Here is a 24,416-nt window from a genome sequence, read left to right on the forward strand (position 1 = left end):
GAGGTCTTTTTTATTCTTTCTGCTGGGCACCGTGGCAACCCGGGGAGTAATCATCCTCACTCAGGAAACAGAACACAACTTGAACTTCTAAGAGCTCATTCTTGTTCTCTGCATCTTCCTTCAAAAGCAGAAATCAGGGCTGGCATACCAGCATCCCATCTTGAATCCTGGCTACTCCAGTTCTGAGCCAGTTCCCTGCTAATCCACCTGGGAAGGCAGTGGAAGATGGCCCAAGTGCTTGGGCCCTTGCCATCCATTTCCAGGAAGAAGTTTCTGGCTCCTGGCTTTGACCTGGCCTAGCCCTGGCCATTGCTGTCATTTGGTGGAATGAACCAGTGTATGCCATGACTTCCTGGCTCTGGCTCTGCCTCTCTCTGTAATTGTGCCCTTCAAATAAATAAGTAACTCTTGGGAAAGTTACCCGCTCTCCATCAGCTGCTAAGCAGATAAAATACACATACAGCACTTCTCTACAACACAATACTACACAGCCACAGAAACGACAAGACTGCCACAGTAATGGGCCATGGGAGTAATATGTGACTGAAAGAAGCCACGTGCACAGGGCCACCCACCACATGACCCCACTGCAATGCACTGCACAGAGCAGGCAGAACCACTAAGATGGAGGCTCGGGAGCAGGTGCCAGGGCTGCAGGAAGAATGAGCGATGTCTGCTAGGAACGAGCTCGCTTCTGGGGATAATGAACTTGACTTGGCATCAGACAGAGGTCACGGCTGCAGAGCCTTGAGAATACATTAAAAACGCCACCTCATGTGCTTTCCAAGGGGAACTTTACCGCCTGTGAATTTTATCTCCATTTTTACAAAAAGGCCTCGTGTTCATCTTTTCCCTTGTCTTGTAGGACATCAACTGTGGTGGCAGTGAGGGTTGTTTTTATGTAAAGTTTCTTTCTTTGCTGTTTAGTTTAGCTCCTTGCTTTCTCTCTTTTAAATTGACATGTAATTTTGTACGCTGATGAGGTACAGCATATTTTATTGCACTTACATAATATATAATGATCCTATCAGGGTAACCGGCATAGCCATCACCTCAAATATTTGTCATTTCCTTGTGCTGAAGACATTGACAATCCTTCCTACTGGATATATGGAAATGTACCATTCATTTCTGTCAACCCTGGTTTCTCTGCCATGCTACAGAAGCCAGGGTTACTCTTGTTACCTACCGCATCAGGCACCTGCTAACCATCCTCTCTCTATCTTCCTTCTCAGACTAGTCACCAACATTTTACTTGACTTCCACGAGACGAGCTTCTTAAGTGTGACAGGTAAGGTGGTACTGATCTAATTTTTAAATCTTTTCCTTAAAAGTCTAGTAATGCTTGGCCCATGGCTCACATTTCTGCACCGGGCATTACAAGCAGATGGGAAGCTGTGTGGGCAGAGCTTAACAGGTGGAGAATGCCAGAGTAGGCCTTGGCAGGAGTCTTCACCACTAGGCCACCTACTCACCTCTCTGGAACAAACTGGATGAAGCTTCCACACTGGGCTTATAAGCTTCTGGCAAATCTCACTTGTTACCAGATAACCTTGGCTTCGTGTCCTTTCCCCTCCACCCCAGACTCCTGATCAGCATTCCTGGGCTAGATCTCTCTGGAAAATTAAGTTCTCTCCAGGATGCTGCAAGGGGGGAGTGGGATCAACGCCAGGATGAGAAAGTGACCTGGGGGTCTCACTGTCCTGCTTTAGGGACCTGTCCATGCCCTGTGTTCAGACACCGTCATGCTCTGCATCTTTCTGGGATTCTCTGGTAGAAATCTGCTTGTTTCTCACCAGCTGCTCTCTTCCAGGAGTCTCCAGGTGTCCCCTTTCTTTCTCAAGTCATGTGGGTTCCAAGATCAGATCCACATCCCTCACTCCCTTTACACTCCCTAGGGGCTTGTTCCTTTTCTCCCTCCCACTATCACCATTATTTTGGCAGCACAAAGACACACGGATGTGCTTCGTCCACCCCGTGCAGCCAGGGCAATCCCTCTGGCTGCTGTCACTGGAAGGCAGCAGACTGGTGTTTGCAGATCAATCGTCATGACCAGCCTGGCAAGAGCTGGAGACAGATGTGGCAAAACCTCGCGGCAGGTGAGTGGTGGTAGGGGACTTCACATCCCCAGCCGCCCTTGTTACGTCTCCCAGCCTTACTTTGCTGCACTTTATGGGGGTATGATGTAGTAGTCTCTAACATACAGACACCAAGAGCTGTGATGTCTCCCTTGAGAATGTCTCCAGGTGAACCTGTTTGACCCAGTGAAATCTGGAATCCTTCATGTGTGCCTAGAACTGTTCCCAAACCCAGCCTCCCAGAGGGACCCCCACAGTCACCTGGGAGAGAGGTGGGTGGTCAGCTCAGAGCTGTGGAAGGCAGAGTTAAAAATTTACTCATAACTGGCTTTGAAATGCACTGTAGGAATTTGTCCCAGCACACTTACTATGCAAATGAATTCGTAGGTGTGAAGTGCTTGCCTGAAATGACAGCCTGGCTCAGGCCATGTACATTGCCAAGTGTTTGCTGTGATTATTACTGAAGTTGTGTTTAGTTTGGGTGCAAACATATTTGCACACCCTGTCTCTTTGCAACTTGCTGAGTTCCACAGGAAGAGTAGATGAGCCAGAGACCTGGATATCACGAACTCTTCATGTAATATGGAATAAGGCACTAACGTATGTTGCCTATGGCTCACCCTGTTCAATGGGTTGGTGACCTCACTTCCTGCCAGCCCCACTCCTCGACGTTTTACCAAGAACCTGTAAAGGCATCTCTGAGCTCCTTCCAGGCACAAGGCTACCTTGCTCTCTGGTCCAGCTTCCCTACTCAGAGGCCACGCCCCATGGGCGGGTCCTGCCAGAGCTCCTGCAGGGTGAGTTCTGCTCACTCTGAGTCTGCACACGTCACACAGGGCTGACGTGCAGTGGACATTCACCAGAGGCGGCTTGGTTTTGGAATGACGGACTTTCCTCTCAGTGTCTGCCCCACCCTGAGCACACGCAAATCGGCTCTGTCCCTCTTCTGTCCCCCCTTCCGCTAGATTTTTTGTGGACTCCTTTGCCTGGCAGTATGTTCAGGAGAGCCCTTGGCCCTCAACTGCAGGGCACGGCTGGGCTGCTGAAGCTCAGCATCAGGACGGACACTGCCTGAGGAGGGGCAGGCTTTGCTCTTTGCTATTCCCGCTCATGCATGTTTTCCTTTGTAGCTGAACCTGGCCCGTTTCATCACGAGTGTGCCCAGTCCCTGGCAATCCACACCTGAGGGATCCCCAGCAGCTGCATGCAGAGGGATGGGACCAGGCCCTGACTCCTGGGCCTCTCATGGTGGATGGCCACCAAACGTGACCTCCACAAGGCCCGAGGAGGGAAGGACAGAGGGCACTACAACACCAGATGCTGGGGTTTAGACCCTGGCAAACCCCATCTATCTTTTACCTTTCTCTCTCTCTCTGTCTCTCTATTGGAGAGACTAGGGTTGCTGCCAAGGCACAGTAGGCTAAGCTTTCACCTGTGGTGCTGGCACCCACATGGGATGCTGACATCGTAGGCAGAGGCTTGATCCACTATGCCATGGCACTGGCCCTTGTACTTTTGTGAGTAGCCAGCATTGACACATGGTGGGAGAAGAAAGCAGAATATTCCATCTATACAAGCTTTACACACAGGCAAGATGATCCATGTCTCTGCAGCTCCCAACAGTGGTTACCCTGCAGAGGTCACTGGGTGTCAGGCAGCACAGAAGAGCCGCCTGGGGTGGTAATGCCCACACCTCCACCTGGGAAAACAGTGGAGGGGGTGGGACACTCACGGAGAGGGGCATCCACTTGCACACGGTCTGTTTGCTTTGCTGTGTGACATGAGGGACCCGCCCACAGTGTTCACGTGTCACTCTGCTAGGAAGCCTGGTGCTCGGAGACCTGGACCCTACTCAGCTACCTGCAGAGTGCTGTCCCAGAAGCCCCACCCTCAAGGTGACTTTGGGGCAGGAGGGTTGCAGGCCAGACAAGACTGCCCGGGGCATGGAGGCTATGTGGGCCAGGGGCTATCCTGCTGGGAGTGCAAGGGCAGCTGCACAAGGAAAGTTCCCGGATGCCCTTGCCTAGGACGGTTGGAGATTAGCCGGGCCACAGCATAGATGAAGCCGTGTTGGAGCAGCAGACGTGCTGGTGGGAAGCCAGGGGTGGTTTTCAGGGCTGCGTGTGGTCAGGACATGCACTGCCCCCGGCAGGCTGAGCTCGGGGTGAGGGGACAGCAACTGGGGAAAGTGGGTCCTTATCAAGGTGAGTGGCCCAATGCTCTGATTCCTGTGGGAACCCTCATATCCTCTACCCAAGTGGTTGTTGGAGGCCTGGCTCTGCTTCCTGCCCCACTAATGCACACCCTGGGAGGTGTCCCTGTCACCCATGGGGCACAACTGGATTAGGTCCCAGGCTCATGACTTCAGCCTGTCCAGGCATTTGGGAATTAGAAGGATCTCTCTCTCTCTTTCTGATTTCCAAATTAAAAAAAAAAAAAAAAAAGATGAGCCCTTGGTTGGGTTCTGGCAATGTGGCATTTGCATAGATAAATGTCAAGGCAGGGAAACTTGAGCAGACTGCACCTTTCACACCAAGGTTGACTTGCAGGCCTGGGAGGCTGAGCCACAAAGCGAGGGAGCACTGTCAGGGCTTCTCCCGCATGCAGGGGCCTTGGCAAGTACCAGCTCCATCACACACAGCAGCCCACTGGCACGGTCACTGCATCCACCTTACACATGATGAAACCAAGACTACACCAAGTTCACCTGCTTGCCCAAGGCCATGGATTCACAGTGAGTGGGCACCTGAGCTCTGGCCGTAGGATGCAAGCCCTGAGATCTTCCCAGGTGCCCTGCCATCTACCTCTCCTGGGCTTGGGCAGTGCCAGCATACGTCTGAATCTGCACAGAGCTTTCTCGCACGTTACTGGGTTTCCATGAGTGCCGTGTGTAAGGCAGTTTAAAGTCCCATTCTGTGGCTGAAAAGTTCATCTTCAGCAACAGAATAACCTGCCCAAGTCCAAGGAGTTGGAAAGTCACTGGGAAATGGGGCTTGCCAAGCCTGCATGCCCCATCCAGCCCGGGCCTATAGTGAGCCCCAAGAACGAGGGGGTGGGGTGCGCCTCCTGAGAGTATGGCTGGGGCTAAGACAACCAGAAGCTGCTTTATGCTCTCGGGACGGCTCATGGCACCAAGCTGGGGAAAAAACGGCCTCAGCCCCTAACATTGTGGGGCCTGGGTCAAGGTTGCTGGGGCTAAGAACAGCATGTCCTCACATCTCACATCATTCCATCCCACAGACCTATAGGACATTCCCTAATGCCTCCAAAGCCTGCCCTCACATGCTGCCTTGGATCGTGGAGGGATCCCAAGGTGCAAAAGAGGCTGTAGCCAGACTTGGGGGTACAGGAAGAGAATGGGGCACCTGGGGCATTGGTACAGGGACGGGGGCATAGCTGTGGGTGCAGGTGGGAGCAGCAGCAGGTCACACTGGATCACAGCCCTGACGTCACCCCTAAGGACCTCTGCCAGGCAGCCCTCCACCTGGCTAACTTGATCATCAGGGAGTCTACACACCACATGGGAGAGCCTGACCCTCTCAGCAGCAAGGAGGCTGCCATTGCAGGATTGAGGAGGGGAGAACAGAAACAGGGCTGGGGAGCAGTAAGGGTAAATGGGATGCTTAGAGAATCGGCTCTACAGAGGTAAGGCCGGGGAGCAATGAGTTCAAGCTGCAGGAAAGGAGAGGTTCGCAGCGCCCTCCGCCGCCCCCAACATCAGCAGAGCAGCTGGCTGGCTGGCTGGCTTCCATGCCTAGCTAGATGGGCTGCTCTCAAATGCTGGGCAGTCTGGGCCCCAGGAAACAGGGCAGAGCTCACTGAGGTCACAGCTGCCTCTGGTGCCATTAAAAACCGAAAACTGCTCCCTGTCCAGCCCCAATCTCATTCCTCCCTTCAAAGCAGAGCACAGAAGCTGCTTTATGCTGCCACAAAAGTGCAGCCTCCCCGTCCTCCTGGCCACCTTCCTTCTCCTCTGGTCACTGTCCCAGTGGCATTCTGTTGGGCCTTTCCCAGATCTACCTCTCACTGCATCCCACCTGCACCCACAGATCACCCTGCCCAGGCTCCCACTGGGGCCACCTAGGCACTCTGGCGCTCTGCTTCCTCACCTTGGCCCAACAGGACACTCTCCTCCCTTCCCACTGCCTGCAGGGGAAGAGGCTGCCTTCTTACCTCCTGTCACAAGCCTTCCTCATCCGGTCCCAGCTCGAGAAACCCAGTCTTTACATGCCCTAAAAAGTGTCACAGATGTCCTTCTAGGGTGCTCAACTGGCTTGGGTATGCCTGCCTTGCTGAGCCCCTGAGTGGGTCAAGTTTCAGTTTTGTGGCCCTTTCAACCCCACAGTACCTCCCAGAGCTCTCACAGCATGCGTGGCTTGAGGCCTTCCTTTGGGGGTGCTCGTCCCCGTGCCCATCCAGGCCCTGGGCTAGCCCTCTGCTCCCCACAGGCCCTCCTCTGTGCCCCAATATGGTCTCTCTGGGCCACCCTGGGTGGTCCCCCTTGCACTGTCACCATCAGTCTTGGGATGTCATGTACCTCAATCTTGTCCCATGCCAGAAGCCTCGTACCCACTAGCTCCACAGTGACTCCACTCCTGTCTCTTTAGAAAGGACCATTCTGGAAGTCTCCCTGTGTGCAGGGGGATGTATTTCTGAGGGTCTGAGGCCCAATGCCATGCTCCCAGCAGGGTTCACAGCCCCACCCACTGTCTGTCCCTGCTAGCCCAGGGTCCTAAGAAGGCCCTGACTGGCCAAAGCACTGGCTTCCCTTTGGGACCGAACGACACATTTCCAAATATCCTGGGTCAAAAGATTCCATGTAGCTCCCGGGGCTCCCAGGAGGGTGGACTCGGCTCTCGTCACCTTACCTCTACTGACAGTGACTGGGGAGGCGCTGAAGTGAGCCTGGCTCCTGGGCGCTGTGCCCACACACGCGTCTAGCCGGGCCTGCTCTGCCATCACTTGTTCACATTTGGCTCTCTGCACCTGAGGCTGAGGATGTCCAACAGTACCACAAATCCTCCCAAATTAACTTCCCGAGACCCTGCTGGGTGGCAAGAAAACATCCCCTCCTTTCTGTGCAAAAATACCTGACAGTCTGGCCAGTTAGGGTGGGCACTCTGGGACCCTGAAGGCCATGCCCACGCCGGCACCAGCTGGGAGGGTGGTGGCAGCGAAAAGTGGGAATCCAGAGCTGCTCTGCCTTCTTTTTCAAAGACTTGTTATTTTCATTTGGAAGGCAGAGTCAGAGAGAGTCAGAGAAAACCAGAGAGATTCTCCATCTGCTGGTCCCTTCCCCAAACAGCTGCAATGGTCAGAGCTGGGCTTCTTGGAAGCAATGCCAGGAGCCTCTTCAGGGTCTTGCACACTGACTGCAGGAGTCCACTTGGGCCATCCTCTGCTGCCCACCCAGGTATATCAGCAGGGAGCCGGATCTGAAGTGGAGCAGCCAGGACCTGAACCAGTACCTATACAGGATGCCACTGCCACAGGCAGAGACTAACCTGCTATGCCGCAGTGCCATCCCCTGCTTTGCCTTTTGGGAAAATAAGCAATTTACAAACTGGATATGGTATATATTAAAATCAATAACTGTAGGCATTTTCAACAAATAAAATGTGAGACCTTCATGTAAATATTATTGCCTTAATTTTCTTTCTTTTTGGTATTGTAAGACTGCAAATACAGGGGTCAGTCTAGTGGCACAACAGGTTAAGCTGCTACCTGGGATGCATGCATCTGTATGGAGTGCTGGTTTGAGGTCTGGCTACTCCACTTGTGATCCAGCTTCCTGTCAAGGCATTCTCGGAGGCAGCAGAAAATGGACCAAGTGCTTGAGCCCCAGCCACCCACATGGGAGACCTGTGAGGTATTCTGAGTCCCCTGGCTTTGGCCTGGCTCAGCTCCAGCTATGTGCGGGCATTTGGAGCATGAACTAGTAAAGGGATGGCCTCGCTCAATTGCTCTTTCAGATAGAAGAAAATCAATAAATATTTTTAAAAACCCAAACTAGTGACTCTGTAAAATGTTGAGAGGCACACATTCTTCTCTTATGAATTCTGGGCATGGGAGTAAGTTGGGCATGACTGGCACTCATGTAAGCACGGATGCTGTTCTGTTCACAGCCCCACTGGATAACCTACTGAGTGTCAACCACCAGTCTGGGCATTGGGAGAAGCCATGGAGCAGGTGCCGGCTGTCATACAGGACAATCAGCATCTACCAAGTGCCTGCTCCTGAAGACACATTCAGCAGCTTTTCTTTAATATTGGGACTCTGGGAAAGTTTTCTTATGTGTAAACCAGTGTGATGCAAATGTTCCCCAAAGGAGCGGATTACTGAACCACAGCAGGTTCCTATAGTGGAACATGACACAGTGACAAAGCAGAAGGAACTATTGGTGTAGGTGCCAACTGGAAGGAACCTCCAGGAACCCACAACGAGTGAGACAGTGCCACTAGAGATGGCTCACTCTTGTGAAAGGTCACCTACAACAGCAAATTCATGGATGGGCAGGATGACCAAGCCAGATACAAGGGCTGTGGTTCTGGGGGAGGCATATGTGCAGGTGTCCTGCCTGCATGTGCAATCACACATAACCATGCACACATAGGGAGACCTGGTGTCGCTGGTGAACCCTGGGCCGTCCCAGCCTCAGTTTCCTGCTTCTGATGGTACACAGCAAGGAGCTCCAAACAAGTCCACGGTTAGGCATGCTGGCCTGGTCAGGGGAGGCTGGATGCAGGGCCTCACATTCCCCAGGAAACGGCTTTGCCCACCAGTGAATCTGAGCTTTCCTGAAGATGAGAAGTTCGAACAACTACAAAAAAAGGAGGATCTGTAGCAGCACATGGTTGGAGGATTCACTGGGCTAGGATGAAGCCTATTAGCAGCATCTAACAGGAAGTGAACCTTCCATATACGCTGTTGCTTTCAAAATACACATTTCAGGTTGACTGATCAATTGATTTTTGAGAGGCAGAGAGAGACTGATTTCAACTACTTGTTCACTCCTCAAATGCCCACAACAGCCAGGATCGCCCTGGGCCAAAGCTGGGACACCAGAACTTAATCCAGGCTCCTCCCGACCCTCAGGTGGTACAAACTCAACTACTTGAGCAATGGGTTCTGCTTTCCAGTGTGCGCATTAGCAGGAAGCCAGAATCAGGAGGCAGAGCAGGCACTGAAGCCAGGTGCTTCTGGGGAGCAAGCAGGCTTTGTAACCAGCTGCTCTCCTTTGTCACCCTGCACCTGGCCCTGGGCGGGGGACGGAGGCCCTGAGAACAGTCAGGGTCCCAGCTGACCCCGACAGCATGGAGAACAGTCGTTCTCTATGCGGGAGCTGAGCTGAGCTGAACCTGCTGCCAGCCAACATACTGCAGTGCAGACCCACCTTCTTTGGCCACCTCACGGGAGGTTGTTTCACTTGTTCTGGGGGCTACATTTCCTTCCCACAACCGAGGGGCACCTTGAATTTGCAACAGTAAGGACAGCTTGCGAGTCAGGAGCAGTGGCCAAGTCCAGGTCATCTGCAGCAGCCCTTTCCCAGCAGCGAGCCTGGGTGATCTCCCACCGTGAAGCGGGTGATCCCAACACATAGCCCACTTCCCTGGCTTCCATAAGGGGCTACCTGTGAGGACAAAATGCATCCTGCCCCCAAGGGGTGTGGGAAAGCACTCTGAAGGCTGTGAAGAGCTGCCACTCCTGAGAGAACTACGGGTGGGGAGGGCTCCTGCAGGGGAAAATAACATGGAATTTCTGCAGAGGTGACGCACCTGCTGGGGGAAGGCAGGGAAGGGATGGGAGACGGGAGAGCAGGAGGGGCCCTGCATCCCTCGCTCCCTTTCCTTTTGTTTTTTTTTTTTTCCTTTTGTTATTATTTATTTTTATTCGAAAGTCAGATATACAGAGAGGAGGAGAGACAGAGAGGAAGATCTTCCGTCTGATGTTTCACTCCCCAAGTGACCGCAATTGCCGGTGCTGCGCCGATCCAAAGCCAGGAGCCAGGAACTTCCTCTGGGTCTCCCACATAAGTGCAGGGTCCCAAGGCTTTGGGCCGTCCTCGACTGCTTTCCCAGGCCACAAGCAGGGAGCTGGATGCGAGGCAGGGCTGCCAGGATTAGAACCAGCAACTATATGGGATCCCAGCGTGTTCAAGGTGAGACTTTAGCCACTAGGTCACCGGCAAACAAGCAACAGAGCACTCGTCTATCTGCAGGTTCACTCAGGAATTGAGTGAATCGTAGCCAAACAGCTACAATAGCTTGGGCTAGGCCAGGCTGGAGCCAGGAGCTGGGAACTCTATCCAAGTCAAGTTCTTGGACCATCTTCCACTGCTTTCCTTAAGCAGGGAGCTGGATTGGAAGTGGAGCAGCTGGGACTCGTATCAGCACTCAGATGTGGGATCTTGGTATCATAAGTGACTGCTTTACTCATTGTACCAGTGTCGGATCTAAGTTTTCCTTTTTTCCCATAATAGACCATGGGCAAGGCATGGTCACCTGGTCTACCAATATCACAGTCAAGCAGCAGTTTTCCCTAATTTTAAGGTTCAGTGCCAGTGGCAGAGATAGATGTCTGTCTAATGATCACATGATTGTATCACGACGTACTAGGACAGTGATGAAACTGGAGTGGGGGAATCTCTCTAAGGGGCAGGCCAGCTGTCTCACTGACCATCCACAGGGCACGGAGTGGAGAGCATGTGATAAGGGCCAAGCTGTGTCTTCACAAGGCCAGTATGACAGCCTGAAGGTGGGCGGTGCCTTCCCAGTGGTCCCAGAGAGAGGAGTGGGTAGTCTGAATGGAACTGCAACTGTGGACAGGGGAGGCAGACAGGATCAGGTGAGGGACTGGGCTGACGGTGACAGACTACAGCAAGTAACACTGGATGGAGAAGATGCTGTTGACAGTAGCAGGCAGGACAAGAGGAGCACAGGGGGAGGGGGGAGTTAGAAGGAAGCATAGCTGTGGCTTGAGACATGCCAGGTCATGTCAGTACTAGGACAGCTGGCTACACAAGGGCAGAGAGTTGAGCTGAGCAGACACAGACCAGAGAGCGGGGTGTCATCAGCACGACACTGGGAGCCACTTGGGGCTGAGCAGACCCCGAGACCCTGAGCCAGACCCTGAATAGCAAAGCTGTCACCTGAAGACCGACAAGGGAAGAATGAGTCAGCAAAGATGGCTTGGGAAGAACCAGAGGAGCCAAGGGAAAGTGGCAAAAGGTACAGATAATGCTTCTCCGAACTGGAAAAACACAGTGAGCATGTGTGTGTGTGTGTGTGCGTGTGTGTAGGGGAGTGGTAGACAGAAGCGGGGCTGGGGAAGTAGCGGGCAGAAGACAGAGTACAGAGCAGGTGTAGCAGGCTCTGCCGGACGCCTGACTTGTGGAGAACAAGCATGGGGAGAGGGGCGGGGAAGACCTGTGTCACTGTTGTGCACTTTGGAGATGGGAGAGCTGTGAGCGCCCCAGGAAGGCCAAGGGCAAGGCCATGTATGGGAGCTGTGGGAGCCCAGACCTGTGAGGCAGCAGGAGGGCAGGGCTGGTGTGGGGGCAAGTGCAGTGAGCAATCCTGCCTGCTCCTCTTCCTCTGAAAAGCTGGAGGTGAGGGCCACTGCTGTGAGCAAGGGCAGAGGAGCAGTTTGGGGAGGAAGGGGTGGAGGGGAGGGAGGCAACACTTGGAGGACCGAGACAAGAATACAAGGTGCTCCTGTGGAACAGGCTGGGCCTGTGGCTGGCACAGGACCCATCGGCCTCTCAGCTCTCTCTCTGCCGCCCTCCCCACACTCCCTCACCCTGCAAACCTGCTGTTTCTGCACAGGTAGGATGCAGCAGACAGCCATCAATCTAGAACAGAGACACTGCCAGACTGGGGAAATCCAAAGACAGGACCAAGAGGGTAGGATCCTGACAGGAGGACTCCTGGCTGGTGAACCACTGGACCCATCTGACTCAGAACAGAAGACACTGGATGGCAAAAGGCAGCAATGACCATGAGGTTAAAGATTGGTGGGGCAAAGGGCAAGCATGGCGGTATTAAAGAACCTCAGTATCAAAATCCCAACCATTTGTTCTTGGTTCATTGCTGTATGAAAGAAACTGTATGAGCTTGCAGGCCAATCGGCCTATGTAACCTTTAGCATCAGTGGGCCCCAATTCTCATGAATCAAGGCCCACCTAAGTCTGGTTATCTCACAGGTGGCTCCAAGTAATTAAGTGGGTGCTTACTTTAGTTGCTGGAGGAATGGGCTGTCTAGCCGAGATACGTAGGGAATGGATGGTATTTCCCCCCTCACCTTTTCAGGCTATTGTGGACTGCCCTATAAAAACCCTATGAATGTGCTGTTTGGGGCCACACTCCAATAAGGGGTGTTGGTCCCAGCTGGCCAGCTGGCCGGTCAGTCAGTTGGCTACCTGCTCTCAACCAAGAACCCAAGCTCAGACATGCCGAGCTTGAATAGACCATCCTTGTGCACTTGGGTCGACTTCAGACTCCTAGTGATTTCTGGGATCTCAAAATCCGGGCACAACAGTATAACATGCTAATTTTTTACCTGTAGCACTAGCATCCCACATGAGCTCCAGTTTGCATTTCAAATGTTCAACTTCCAACCCAGCTGCTTGCTAACGTGCCCGGCAAAGCAGTAGAGAATGGCTCAAGTCCTTGGGCCCCTACACCCACGTGGGAGACCTGGAAGAAAGCTTCAGACTAGCCTAGCTCTGGCTCTGGTGGCTATTTAGGGAATGAACCAGTGGACAAAAGATTCTCTCTCTCCATCCCTCTTTTTCTGTAACTGACTTTCAAATAAAACAAATATTTTTTAAAAGGTTACTTTAAAAATTCTTTAAAATATTTATTGGTGCCTACTCCTTGCTCGGCAATTTACAGCTGGGAGCTGGGTATACCAGCATCATTTCATAGACATGCAAACTGAGGTGCAGCAAGGGTCAGAGACAAGTCCAAGGTCACAGAGTGGATAAACAGTGGCAGCAGGATGCTAACCCAGATAAGATTTACTTTAAAGCTGGTGCCTTCTTCCACTCACTAGGCATCCTCTCACAGCTGCACGCACAGCGTGTCTGGAGGACAACAGCCAAGAGGGGGGCACAGGAGTTGTGTGCCTCAAGACTGTAGCCACATAAGCACGCAGTCCGAGGCTCCCAGCTGCTGTGCCCCAGGAAACGCTACTGAGGTTGGGGAAGCTGGGCTGCAGTTAAGCAGACAGGGGTCAGCCCTAGCCTCCTCTCTCCTGCAGCTAGGACCTGGCCGAGTGCCCCCTGCCTGTACCCATCCCACCTACACAAGCTGGCTTCCCTCAGCTGCCCTGCTCAGCAATCTAGAAGCTGCGGGAGCTATCCCCGCCTCTCTTCCCACAGGGCTGAGCCACTTCTTGTTCAGGGTGCTGGGGAACGCTGGAGGGATGACCAGAGCCCCGCTGCCGGCCCCCGACATCTGCCTGCATCTGCTCGGCAGGTGAGCAGCTGTGCACTGCATCTGTGTGTCCATCTGCCTCCCTCTCATGGGGCCTGGAGGCAGCTGGTGTTCCTCAGAGAGTGCATGCCCTGGACTGGCTCCCTGAACCAAGCTATTCATCACCAGGCAGGGCAGGGCAGGAAGACAGGTACCTCTGTCTCCATCAGAAACCTAGGCCCTTCCCCAGCAGCCCTCCCCTTCACACTGCCTGCCAACCTCTGCAAATTACCACACATGCCAATAAGTCATTAGAAACCAGGATGACAAATGCAGGGTTGTCATGGAGACCAAAGCGGGAAGCTGGCAGCCCTGGGGGCTGGCCAGGGGCTCAGGTGTGCAGTGGGGAAAAGCTGGGTAGACCAAAAGGCCTGGAGGCGGGGAGAGGATGCTAAAGGGGTGCTAATTTCAGTTATGGCCTGGACTCCACAGTGCCTCACTTGCCTCTTCCCAAGACTGGATGAATCCTGCTAGGGCAGGTACAGTCTGCTCTTCCTAGAGCTGTCCACCCCCACCCCTCAAGGAGGCAGCAGAGATGAGCCCCAGCTGGGGACCAGACCCAGGACAAGGATGGCTGTTGCCCTGAGCAACCGCTCACTGGGCCTGGGTTCCACTATCTGGGCTGTTTTGCAGATACAGGGCAACACATTGGCTGCCTCTTAGATCCCAGGGCCTCCTCAGTCCCTGGGTGGTCCTAAGGTCCCCCTGGGGCTCTGGGGCAACCACTCTGTGCTTGCTTTGCATTTAGTGCCTACTGGAACAAACTGTCACACCATTTAGGAGACCATCATTGTGGCACAGCAGGCTAAAGCACTGCTTGTGATGCTGTATCCTGTATGGGAGGGCTGGTTTGAGTTTTGGCTATTCTCTTTAAACAAGACATAGTCACTTTGGAAGGGTTGCTACCATTGACTGGTTCACTCCCTAGATAGCTGCAACAGCCAGAGCTGGGAGAGGCTAAAGCCAGGAGCGTCATAGGTCTCCTACAGGAACCCAAATGCTTAGGTCATCCTTTACTGCTCTCTCAGGCCATTAGCAGGGAGCTGGATGAGAAGTGGGGCAGCCTGGACTAGACTGGTGCCCAAGGGGATGCTGGCCTCACTGTTGGCAGCTTTATCTGCCAACACCACAACGTGAGCCCTGGTGCTCTGCTTCTCATCCAGCCCCCTGCTAATACGCCTGGGAAGGCAGCAGATGATGGCCAAGTCCACAGGTCCCTGCTATCCACATCAGAAGCCAGAAGCTTAGAGATCTTCAAACAAGTATAGAACTAAGGCCATCCTCTGCTGCTTTCCCAGGCCATTACCAGGGAGCCGACACAGAAGTGGAACAGCTATGATTCAAACCAGCACCCATTTGGGATGCCAGAATATCCCATATGCTTAACCTACTATGCCACAGTGCTAGCCCCAGCCTCTTCTAACAATGAAAGGACCCTGGTGCATAGACTGTGCCCACCACAGAACCCTGCAGTAACAGTCTCTTGGGGCAGTTAGTGACATTCATCCGCCTTGCCATATGGCACATCCAGGGCTCCCCGGGAGCAAGACATGGATGGCTGGGCCAGGGTCATTCCTTTTCCTCCCACACAGGCAGTTTTGTCTTGAGAAGAACCCCTCAGGTTCCCTCCATGCCTGGAGGCCCCTCAGTACCATGAGCCCTAAAGCTGCCAGGATCCAGCCTCTTCCTCCCTTTCTCCCTGGGGATACATCTGGGCACCGCAGGGCACTCTAGGAGGCATCTTGCCATCGGAGTGTAGTTGGCAGGCTCAGGGTTGGCTGCATTGAGAGATGATGGAAATCCAGCCTGGAGCCGGAAGCAAAGGCAGCCCCACGAGGACAGAGGATGGTCAGGGAGCAGGAACCTCCCGTCTACTCCATAGGCACTCCACAACCCAAAGGACCCTGGCATCACCTGCTTTTATCTTCATGCAAGGTCAGATGGAGCCACATGCAGCAGAGGTGCGGGTGAGGTGGGGATATGGGGGAGGGGGTCGCCCAGCTGTCACCAGAAGAATCACACAGTGGGGACACTGTCTTTTCCTCCCATGTCTGAACTCAGCACCATCCTCTTCACAGACCTGGCCATCCAAAGGATCTCCCACAGGCTTTACAGCAAACTGTGGGAGCAGCACCCAAAGGCAGGTACTAGGACCCTCCCTGGACTGGAGCGTGCAGCTGGCATTTACAGGTGAGGCCGGCCTTCTTGCCCCCTAGGGTGCGAGAGCTAGTAGCCTTCCATTCTCTTTCCCACAGCACAGCTTTTGCAGGGTGCCCTCTGCCCTAGAACGCATTGCTAACAAAACTTTGATGAGCTGGGTACCCAGGACATTCACCATAGCTCTGAGGACTTACCAAACAAACAACAGCAACAACAACAAAAACACAATACCCTGACCTTTCTTGTGCTCAGTATAGACCAGCAGCTCATTCCTGCTCCTGTCTGTCAGGGGTCAGAGGCCAGGGGGCGGGGGACTGGTGGGAGGTCTAGGGAAGCAGTGTGCACTGCGGTGGAAGAGCGGCCCTGGGTAGACTGAGACAAGAGGGTTTACTGAGTTGCTACTTTGTAGCTTGCACTTTGCAGTGATGAGCTCAGGGAGCCTGTTGGTGGAAGCAAGGCCTGGCAGCAGGAAGATCAGTGAGGTGGGGGCACAATTCTGGCCGCCCCCCACCCCCCCAACTCGCAATGGACTGCCCGTGGCCTTAGGCGAGCTCCTTCATGTTCCTCTGCTCAACCGCACAATGTCTACTGCACAGCGGCTGTGTGGAGTAAATGGAGCTGCGCAGGAAAGCTTTGGACCCTCAGAAGCATTTGACATTGTCAGCTCTTACTATTCACAGCCTGTGAAGTGGGTGTCATGAGCCCAAATTTTCATATGGGCAAACTGAGGTGCTGAGAGGTAATGGGCCCCAAAGGTAAAGGTAAGGGACTGGGTCAGGATGTCCCAACCCAACTCCAAGGAATTGTCACCCTCCAAGGGTGAGCAAGGAGGGGACAGTCCAAACCCCAGCCCCTGCTTCTCAGAGGCGGAAGGGAACACAAGCAGGGGTGTTGCTAGCTCCCCAAGGCCCTGGACAGCAGACCCTTAGCCCCATGACAATGGGATCATGCTGTTTGACAAGGGGAGAGGTTGTCTCTGCGTTAGTGGTGGCATGGAGTGGCAGGGATGAGGGCAGCACCAGAAGGATCTCGGCCGGCCGGCTCCACTGATATCTGTACAGCCAGCAGGTGCCACAGCAGGTGCACCTCTGACCCAGGAGAAGAGGACAGTGTGTGGGGGGACAAAGCTGGCCCATCTTGGCTCAGTTTTATTTTCAGCTCATTAGAGATGATGCCCATTAGAATTTGTAGCAGTTAACTAGCAAAGAGCAACCCGGGTCTTTGAGGGGAAGGGAAGAAGTAGGCTGCAGATCAAGGAGAAAAACAGGACCCGAGGGAATCCCAGTGAACTAGGCCCTGACCTGGGCAGGTGCAGGTGCAGGTGATGGTGAGAGGCAAGAAGGGATGGGAGCAGATCGGTGAGAACTAGACAACAGGCACAGGACCTCCTCAAGCCAGAGGGTCACTCAGGACAGGTAGGCTGGGCCTAGGCAGGGGTGGGGTGCAGGGTGCTGCAGCTGCCTCCCAGCTTGGGGAGGGGGTCTGCTCCAGATATTTGAGGCCCACTCCTGGGTGGGACCTTTTACCACCACTCCCTGCCCATGAGGGAGGAGTTTCTCCTCACCAGCGTCATGCTCTCACAGTCCTGTGTTCCAGGCCCAAATTAGTGGCACCTCCATGTGAAAGTATCTCTTCCCTCCCTCTCCCCACCAGACTCCCACATGGCACTCAAAGTTTCGGTAACATTTCACATCACAACCACACAGTTGAGCGCTGGGTTTTAGATACCGTCTGGTATTAGTCCCTTGTTATTTCTTCTATGAGTTCTGCCTCCCCAAGCAAAGTGTAGGTTTCCTTGATCGTAGTCCCTGGCTCCCGGTCCATGCTTTGCAGCATGCAGGACTGAGCTCCACATGTGGCAGGCAGTGGTTTCAGTGGACAGAGGGGTCAATCTGTGCAAACTTCCTGCTCAACCATTTGGCTAAGCCCCTGGGTGTTTAAAAACGCGATCAAGTCACCACATAGACTCTGCACTCGCATCTTGTGCCACACCTCAACCCCATGAGCCGGCAGACATTTGAAGATCATGGCTATCTGGCTGTTCAGGATGCTTGCAGCCCACGCCGCAGGGTGGGCTCTGCTCCTCATCACAGCTTCCTGCTGATTCACGCCCTGGGAGTGTGCCATCCACACAGGAGACCCTGATGGAGCTCCCAGCTCCTGGCTTTGGCCCTGACCCAGTGCCAGGCTCTTGTGGATATCTGGGGTGTGAACCAGGAGATGGGAGCTATCTCTCAAATAAAGTAACATTTAAAAAACCGCACCAGGTGTGGCCTCTGCAGCTGCTGGTGTGTCCTTGAGCCCCCTCATATGTCCTCAAATAGCACAACCTCCCAGGCCCCCAGACCCATTCTCCCTTCCTGGTTTTATTTCCTTGTGAGCACTCACCGAGCTCTCACACGCCCTTCATTCTCTTTGCTGACATCACTCAACCTCAGACAAGAAAGCCCAAGCTCCTGATGGGCGGCAGTGCCCGGCTGTACCCTGCCCTGAATACCCCAGGACATGCTTAATAAACACGGCGGAAGGAAAAGAAGACTGCATGCTGAAGATGGCTGAGCTCAGCGGATGGCATTGCATGGGGCAGCAGGCACAGCACCTCTTAAGCATGGCGGCCACCAGGTCCAGCTCTGTGGACCCTGCCGAAGTCCGGAGGTTTGTTGCTGCCTCCGCCCCAGCACCTGTTCTTCCTGCTCAGAAGAAGTGGCAAAGAGGATCAGGTGCGGTCAAGGTGGGCTCAAATGTTCTCCTGCAGCCCCCTTTACTGCCCCTCTGAGCATTCCTCCTTCTGGATATCACCACTCCTACTCGGCCAGGCCAGCGACACACCAGTAGCCCCCACCTGCCCAAGCTCACTTGAGAATATTCCACAGGGGAACACAGCCTTTCCTGCCTCTTCCTCCCATTCCAGGGTCAGGACCAAATGAGAGACACCTCCCCCTCCCCACCCCGCCTTCCTGAGCTCCCAAGCCAGCTGCCAGGCACCTACTGTCCCCTTCTATGCCCGTTCCCCCTCCCCGTCCCACCCGAAGGATCTGTCCTGTCACATGTTTGTCAGGAAGGGCCACCATGTTTGGCCTTCCTTGGACACGTGAGCCAACCTCTTGAAAGACCCCAGACGTTATGGCTATCCTAGGCCCTGCTGCACCCTCCGCCTTAGCTGTGACCCGAGCCCCCTTCTCAGGCTCCCATGAGGCACCCTAGCACCAGCACTGGGAGGTCACTGTCCCCATCAGGCCTCAGCTGAGAGTGGAGGGGACACTGGATCCTAGGTAGCACATTTGAGGAGTGGGGTGGGGGCTTATGTGCATCAGGGAGATCCCAAAAGGTCAAACGCAGCTACTGGCTTGGACATAGGGTGACTGGAGGACCCCTTCTATAGGCAGAAAGGAGAAAGACCTGTGGGGTGCCGGGGACCCAGGATTCCAGCTGCAGCACTGAGCGGGGTTCATGGTCTCCTTTGCTCTTTGTTTCTTCCTCCTCTGAATCTGAAGGTCCTGTAGCAGGTTTGAGTATCAGTTTCCTGCTGTTTCAATGAGTAATGATCAGGGTCCTTCTGTCCTCATCGGGGCTTGAAGGGATTACACAGGTGGAGCTTCCGGCACAAAGCCTGGCATACAGTGAGTAAGCGAACTCACTGAGCACTCTAACGAAGCCACTGCAAGGGGAGAAGCAGAAACAGAAGGAAAGGCCCCGCCCCAGGAAGCCCCTGCCTCACCTTCAGCTCCCAACTCTCTCCAAGGCCATCAGTGTGGAGCAGCAGGGAAGGTGTGGGGGAAAGAGACAGAGGTGATGGGAATTTGACATCACAGCTGGTCGCACCATCTAAAGGGTCCCAGAAGGGCCGGACCACAGGGAGGGGCTGTTCAGGACAGCTGGTCAGTCTTGGTCGACACCCTGGCCCCATGCTGGGTGCACAGAGGAGGCAGGGGTGGGTCAGTGATGTTACTGATACACACACTTGCCACAGTGCCTTACACATCCCCTGCCCCAGCAACCCCGGGCCCCACCTCTGCCTGACTCCTGCTAAATCCCCCGGCTTGAGCAACCCATCCTTTGGCAACACTTTCCTAGAAGGCTGATGCATCTGTGCATCTGCTTAGCCCTGCCACTGCACGCTCCATCGCTGTCCGCAGGCCTGCTGGGGACCTAACACTACTAATGACACTTTCACAGCACTTAGGACGCTGCTCTGAGCTGGTGACACTGACTAACCTCCTTGCCGAGTCTAGGAAGTTGCTATTATTGCTATCCCACTTACAGATGAGCAAACTAAGGCCCAGGGAGCTCTAAGCGGTGCCAGATGCAGCCTGGTAGCTTGTCAATCTGTATTTTCATGGTGAGTTCCCTAAAGGAAGGGACAGGCTCTCATTATTCCTAGCACCTAGCACTGGGTCAAGGGCACAGCAGGCGCTTAGAAATAAGAAGTGCAATAAGCTAACTTGGGGAAAGTTCAGTTCGCAGCCACAGCCTGTAGGGAGGGATCCGGATAAAGGGATCCTGCTCATTTGCCTTCTCTCGGCAACTCAGTACCACGCTGCTGTCTGTCCTGTCTCATTTTTTGTTTGTTTTGTTTTTCAGCACTAGACAGACAGACAAGACAATCTCCCATCCATTGATTCATCCTCAAAATGCCTGCAATAGCTGGAATGAAGAGCAGAACTGAGACTGGAACCCATACGCTCTGACCAGAGACCCAGGAAGCTCTACTGCCAGGCCCTAGCATGGCTGCCCTGCAGGTCTCTATCTGGCATCTCTCAGCTTGTCTTCCTGTTTTTCTCCCCATCTCCTGCGCCAGTCCAATCTCCACCGCGCGCGCACACACACACACACACACACACGCAAGGCCCCTATCCTCCCCTGTGGGTCTTGCCCCTTCCCAGCTCCCTCCCCCGGCCTTTGTGCCGGAGTTTTAAGAAAGAGGCCAGCTGGCCCAGGGAAGTCAGGGGTGACACTGATGTAGGAGACTGGATGTGGACCAAGTTCCTAGACACTGACGTGAACAGAAACAGCAACTTTCCATCAGCTCTACCTGACACGGGCTGGGGGAAGCTGTAAAGGTGAGATGCCTGCCTTGAGCTTGCTCCACATCTGTGTGAGGACAGCAAGTCCACTGCCCTCCTTGTCTCCTCTCCCAGGAAGCCATCCCTCATCACTGGAGAAAGCTTAGTCATGCAATCACCCAGCAAGTCCTTACGCATTCTAATAGTCTAACTTGAGGAGAAAGTGAGCTTAGCTCTGGTACGATGGCACAACCTGCCACAGGTCATGGCTGTCACAAGGTCAGAGGACCACAGAGAATCATGGTGGGACCTGGGACAAGGGGTTCCTCCTCCTGGATCCCAAATCCCCGAGTTGGAACACAGCTGAAGCTCATGTCGACTGAGAAGGCTGGCCGCAGGCTAGACAGAACTGTTGTAAAGCTCTTTAGACAGACTAGCGCATAGTAGGAACTCCATAAAATATGTGTTTTTGTCTTCCTTCCTGGTCTGAATCCTGGCCTCCCAGAGGAACAGGGGAGAGGCCGTGCATGCATCCTTTTGGGTCAGAAACGTCTTAAGGACAGGATGATACAGGTGGTACAGGGCACACCATCAGGTGGTGGTCCTGGCAGGCGCAAGAGAGGTTCATGGGACAGACATGAGTGACTAGGATTCCTCACACCCTGCCCTCCTCTGCCAACCCATGCTGGGGGGTCTAGAAGGAGGCTGGCGGGCATAGCCAGCTTTGGACTACAAAGGCATCCTGCCCAGAACCCATAGGCTTGCACATGGCTGCATCGCAGCTCTGCAACAACACTGGCCACACAGCACAGGCTCATGAACCAGAGGGGCTGAAGAAGTGATCTTTCACAAAGCAATGGTTTTTCCTTGCAAACAGAAGACATGAGGAGTGGGTAAGAGGGGCAAGGGAGTGATGACAGGGTGCAGAGGTCTGAGAGACAGGGAGATGTAGTGGCCAGGCCCACCAGCTTGGGCTCCTCTGCAAAGTCATGGGGCCTGTGCTCCCCCTAAAGGTGTGTATGTGTCCTTCCCCCCAGGACGTGTGTGTGTGCTCCCCCAGGACGTGTGTGTGCTCCCCTCAGCACGGGTGTGCTCCCTTTAGGACGTGTGTGTTCCCTCCAGGGCGTGTGTGTGTGTGTGTGTGTGCTCCCTCCAGGACATGTGTGCGAGCGTGTGCTCCCTCCAGGGCGTGTGTGTGTGTGTGTGCTCCCTCCAGGGCGTGTGTGTTCCCTCCAGGGCATATGTGTGCTCCCCCCTCAGCATGTGCATGTTTCTCTCAGGACATGTGTGTGCTCCGCCCAAGACATGTATGCTCCCCCTCAGCACATGTGTGCTCCCCTGAGGACATGTGTGTTCTCCTCCCTAGATGTGTGTGCTCTCAGCTCCTCCTGGCTGGGGCTTTAACTGCAGCTTACAGAAGAGGGTCAAGGTGGAGACAGAGACTGGGTGAAGGCAGGGAGCCAGCAGGGGTGAAGAGCAGACCAGGTACTGGGAGGAGAGCAAAGGGAGCTGAGGGTGCCCAAGGGGAAAGCCATGGAGCAGAAGAGAGGACCAGGAGGAGGAGAGGGGAGTGAGCCTGGAAACCCGCTGTGCAGGCTGGTGGAATTGGGCTCAGCCAACAGTGAGTGCTCCCTGCCACTGCATCTGCCTCAGGGACAGTGTGGCGTGGGTGCTCCTAGGTGCCAGGCTCCAAGGCCAGAGTCCTCTCAACCCACCCTTTGTAGCTAATGAGGCACCAACCCATGCAGGGGGGTTGAGGGGGCTGGGCAAGGAGAGAGGGGGGTTGGCACCCAGCTGCCCTCTCCTCCCATTCTTTCCCATAACAGCACCTGGCCCAGAAAGTGGGTCAGGGCACCCACATGGTGCCTTTCCTGGTAGCCTGCCCACCTGGTGCCCCATGCAGGGGGCAATGAGGGTAGAACTGGGCCTTGCCCAAGGAGGTAACCCAGGCCGGGAACCTGTTCCAGGCTGGCCAGGAAGACAAACCCGGGTACTCAGAGAGACCCAGGCCTCTCCTACAGCAGGTGCCCCAGCTGGCCAAGAGCCCACATGGGGAGACAGTTGCTTGGGCGCCCCACCCTGGGGTCTGCAGGCCTAGGGCTTGCCAGTGCGTCTCTGCCAACGGAGCGCCGTGCCCAGCCCACCCCTTCCAACCCTGCCAATTAGAAGCTGCGTTGGCTCCAACAGATGGGAGCTGCGGCAGCCTGAGGAACAGAGCACAAAGCCCAGCTGACATTTTCCTTCCTGTTCCTCTTGGTGGGGGAAGGGGACAGGGTCGCAGAGGGGGCCCCGGGCAACACCCCCTGGGCCCCCTCCGCAGGGCCCAGGGCACACTCAACTCAGCCCCCAACCGGGCTCCTTCGTCCCCCGGGGAAAAGCGGCTCCTCGTCCCCCTGGCAGCCCGAACCTACATCACCCTAAGGCAGCAGGAGCACGGCCCACCTGTGGCTGACCAGGCCGCTGGTCTCCGGGGTGCAGGGTGGTCTCAGGACTACTCTTCCGTTTCCGGGACTACCCCCAACCCAGACCTCAGGTTGAGCCCAAAGCCGGCCCATCCCCCACCCCTAATGTCCCATCTCCGGCTTCCGAAGGAGACCTCTCTGCCTCTGGCGGCCAACGCCTGGGACGGACCCAAGCCCACCCCCCTTGTACGGACTGCCGAGCTCCAAGAACGGCAAAGTCGTGAGGCTCCGGGACGCCTCTGTCGCGTCACGCCCTTCCTGACCTCTCTGCTTCTCTCGGCCATCACACAGTTCCAGGCCCTCCAGGCCAAGCAACAGTTTGGGAAGGCTCTGGGAACCTCGGGGTGGAGGGCCCGCACGCCCCGGCTCCCCGCTGGGGAGTGGGGAGCTCGGTCGCGCCAGCTTCTCCGCGTCGTTCAGCCACCTCCTCCACCGAGCCACCAGCAAACCCTGCGAGCACCGCGGGCGACGCCAGCGGCCGCCCCTCCCCCGGCCCCCACCCCGACCAGGCCGAGCGCCCCGAGGCGGCTGCTCCCGGCCGCGTCCCCGCAGCCGCTCCAGCGCCTTGGGGTCCCCGAAGCTCCTGCCGCGGCGGCAACACACGCCGAGCCAAGCCCCCGGGACTGCACACTCACCCGTGGGCACCGTCCGGGCCACCGCACGCCGCTCGTTCGCTGTCCGCCCCCGGGGCCGAGGCTGGGACCGCTGGGCCGCGCGCGCGCGAGCGCGCGCGTCACCTGCGCAGGCTCGGGGAGGCTCGCGGGGCGCCTTCCCCAACGTGTAGTTATCCTGGGAGTGGTTCTGGGGCAGTGCCCGCGAGGGCGACGGCAGAATCGCAATCAGTCCCCACCCTCTTCGCGCCCCCTCGGCGTGGCGTCGCCCGAGGCTGGCGGGCTCAGCAAGTGCACCGAGCAGGCAGGCAGGCAGGCCCTGGGCGCCCGCGCCCCTCCTCCGGGCTCCGCGCTCGCCCGGCTCTCGTTCGCTCGCCGGCTTCGCCACAGCCCTCCCAACCTCCCAGCCCACTCCGGTTGCCTCCTCCCCGTCTGCGCGCCGCGCCAACCCCCCTCCAGAACTGCTGCCTTTTTAACTCCTATGTAGCCGCAGGCCCCTCTGCCCGACACCCGCACACACCTCCCGAGGAACGGGTGAGGTGGGGCCCGATGCTACCCTTGACTGTCCTGGTGCCTTTGGATGCCAGACTGGGCTGGAAGGGGAGGTGGGGCTGTGTTTTCTGGTGCT

The 24,416-nt window shown here is 55.4% G+C and overlaps 1 protein-coding gene across 1 annotated transcript in view; it reads right to left on the reverse strand.

Annotated features, from left to right (window-relative positions):
• LRRN2 (leucine rich repeat neuronal 2) overlaps positions 1-24,111 on the reverse strand; it is a 53,962-nt gene extending 29,851 nt beyond the window's left edge. The window contains exon 1 of the mRNA XM_004578726.2: positions 23,813-24,111. The gene's annotated coding sequence lies outside the window, so the exon portion shown is untranslated. The remainder of the gene's footprint in view (positions 1-23,812) is intronic.
• Between the last annotated feature and the right edge of the window lie 305 nt (positions 24,112-24,416).

Source organism: Ochotona princeps, chromosome 10 (genome assembly GCF_030435755.1).
Source record: "Ochotona princeps isolate mOchPri1 chromosome 10, mOchPri1.hap1, whole genome shotgun sequence".
Lineage (NCBI taxonomy): Eukaryota > Metazoa > Chordata > Mammalia > Lagomorpha > Ochotonidae > Ochotona > Ochotona princeps.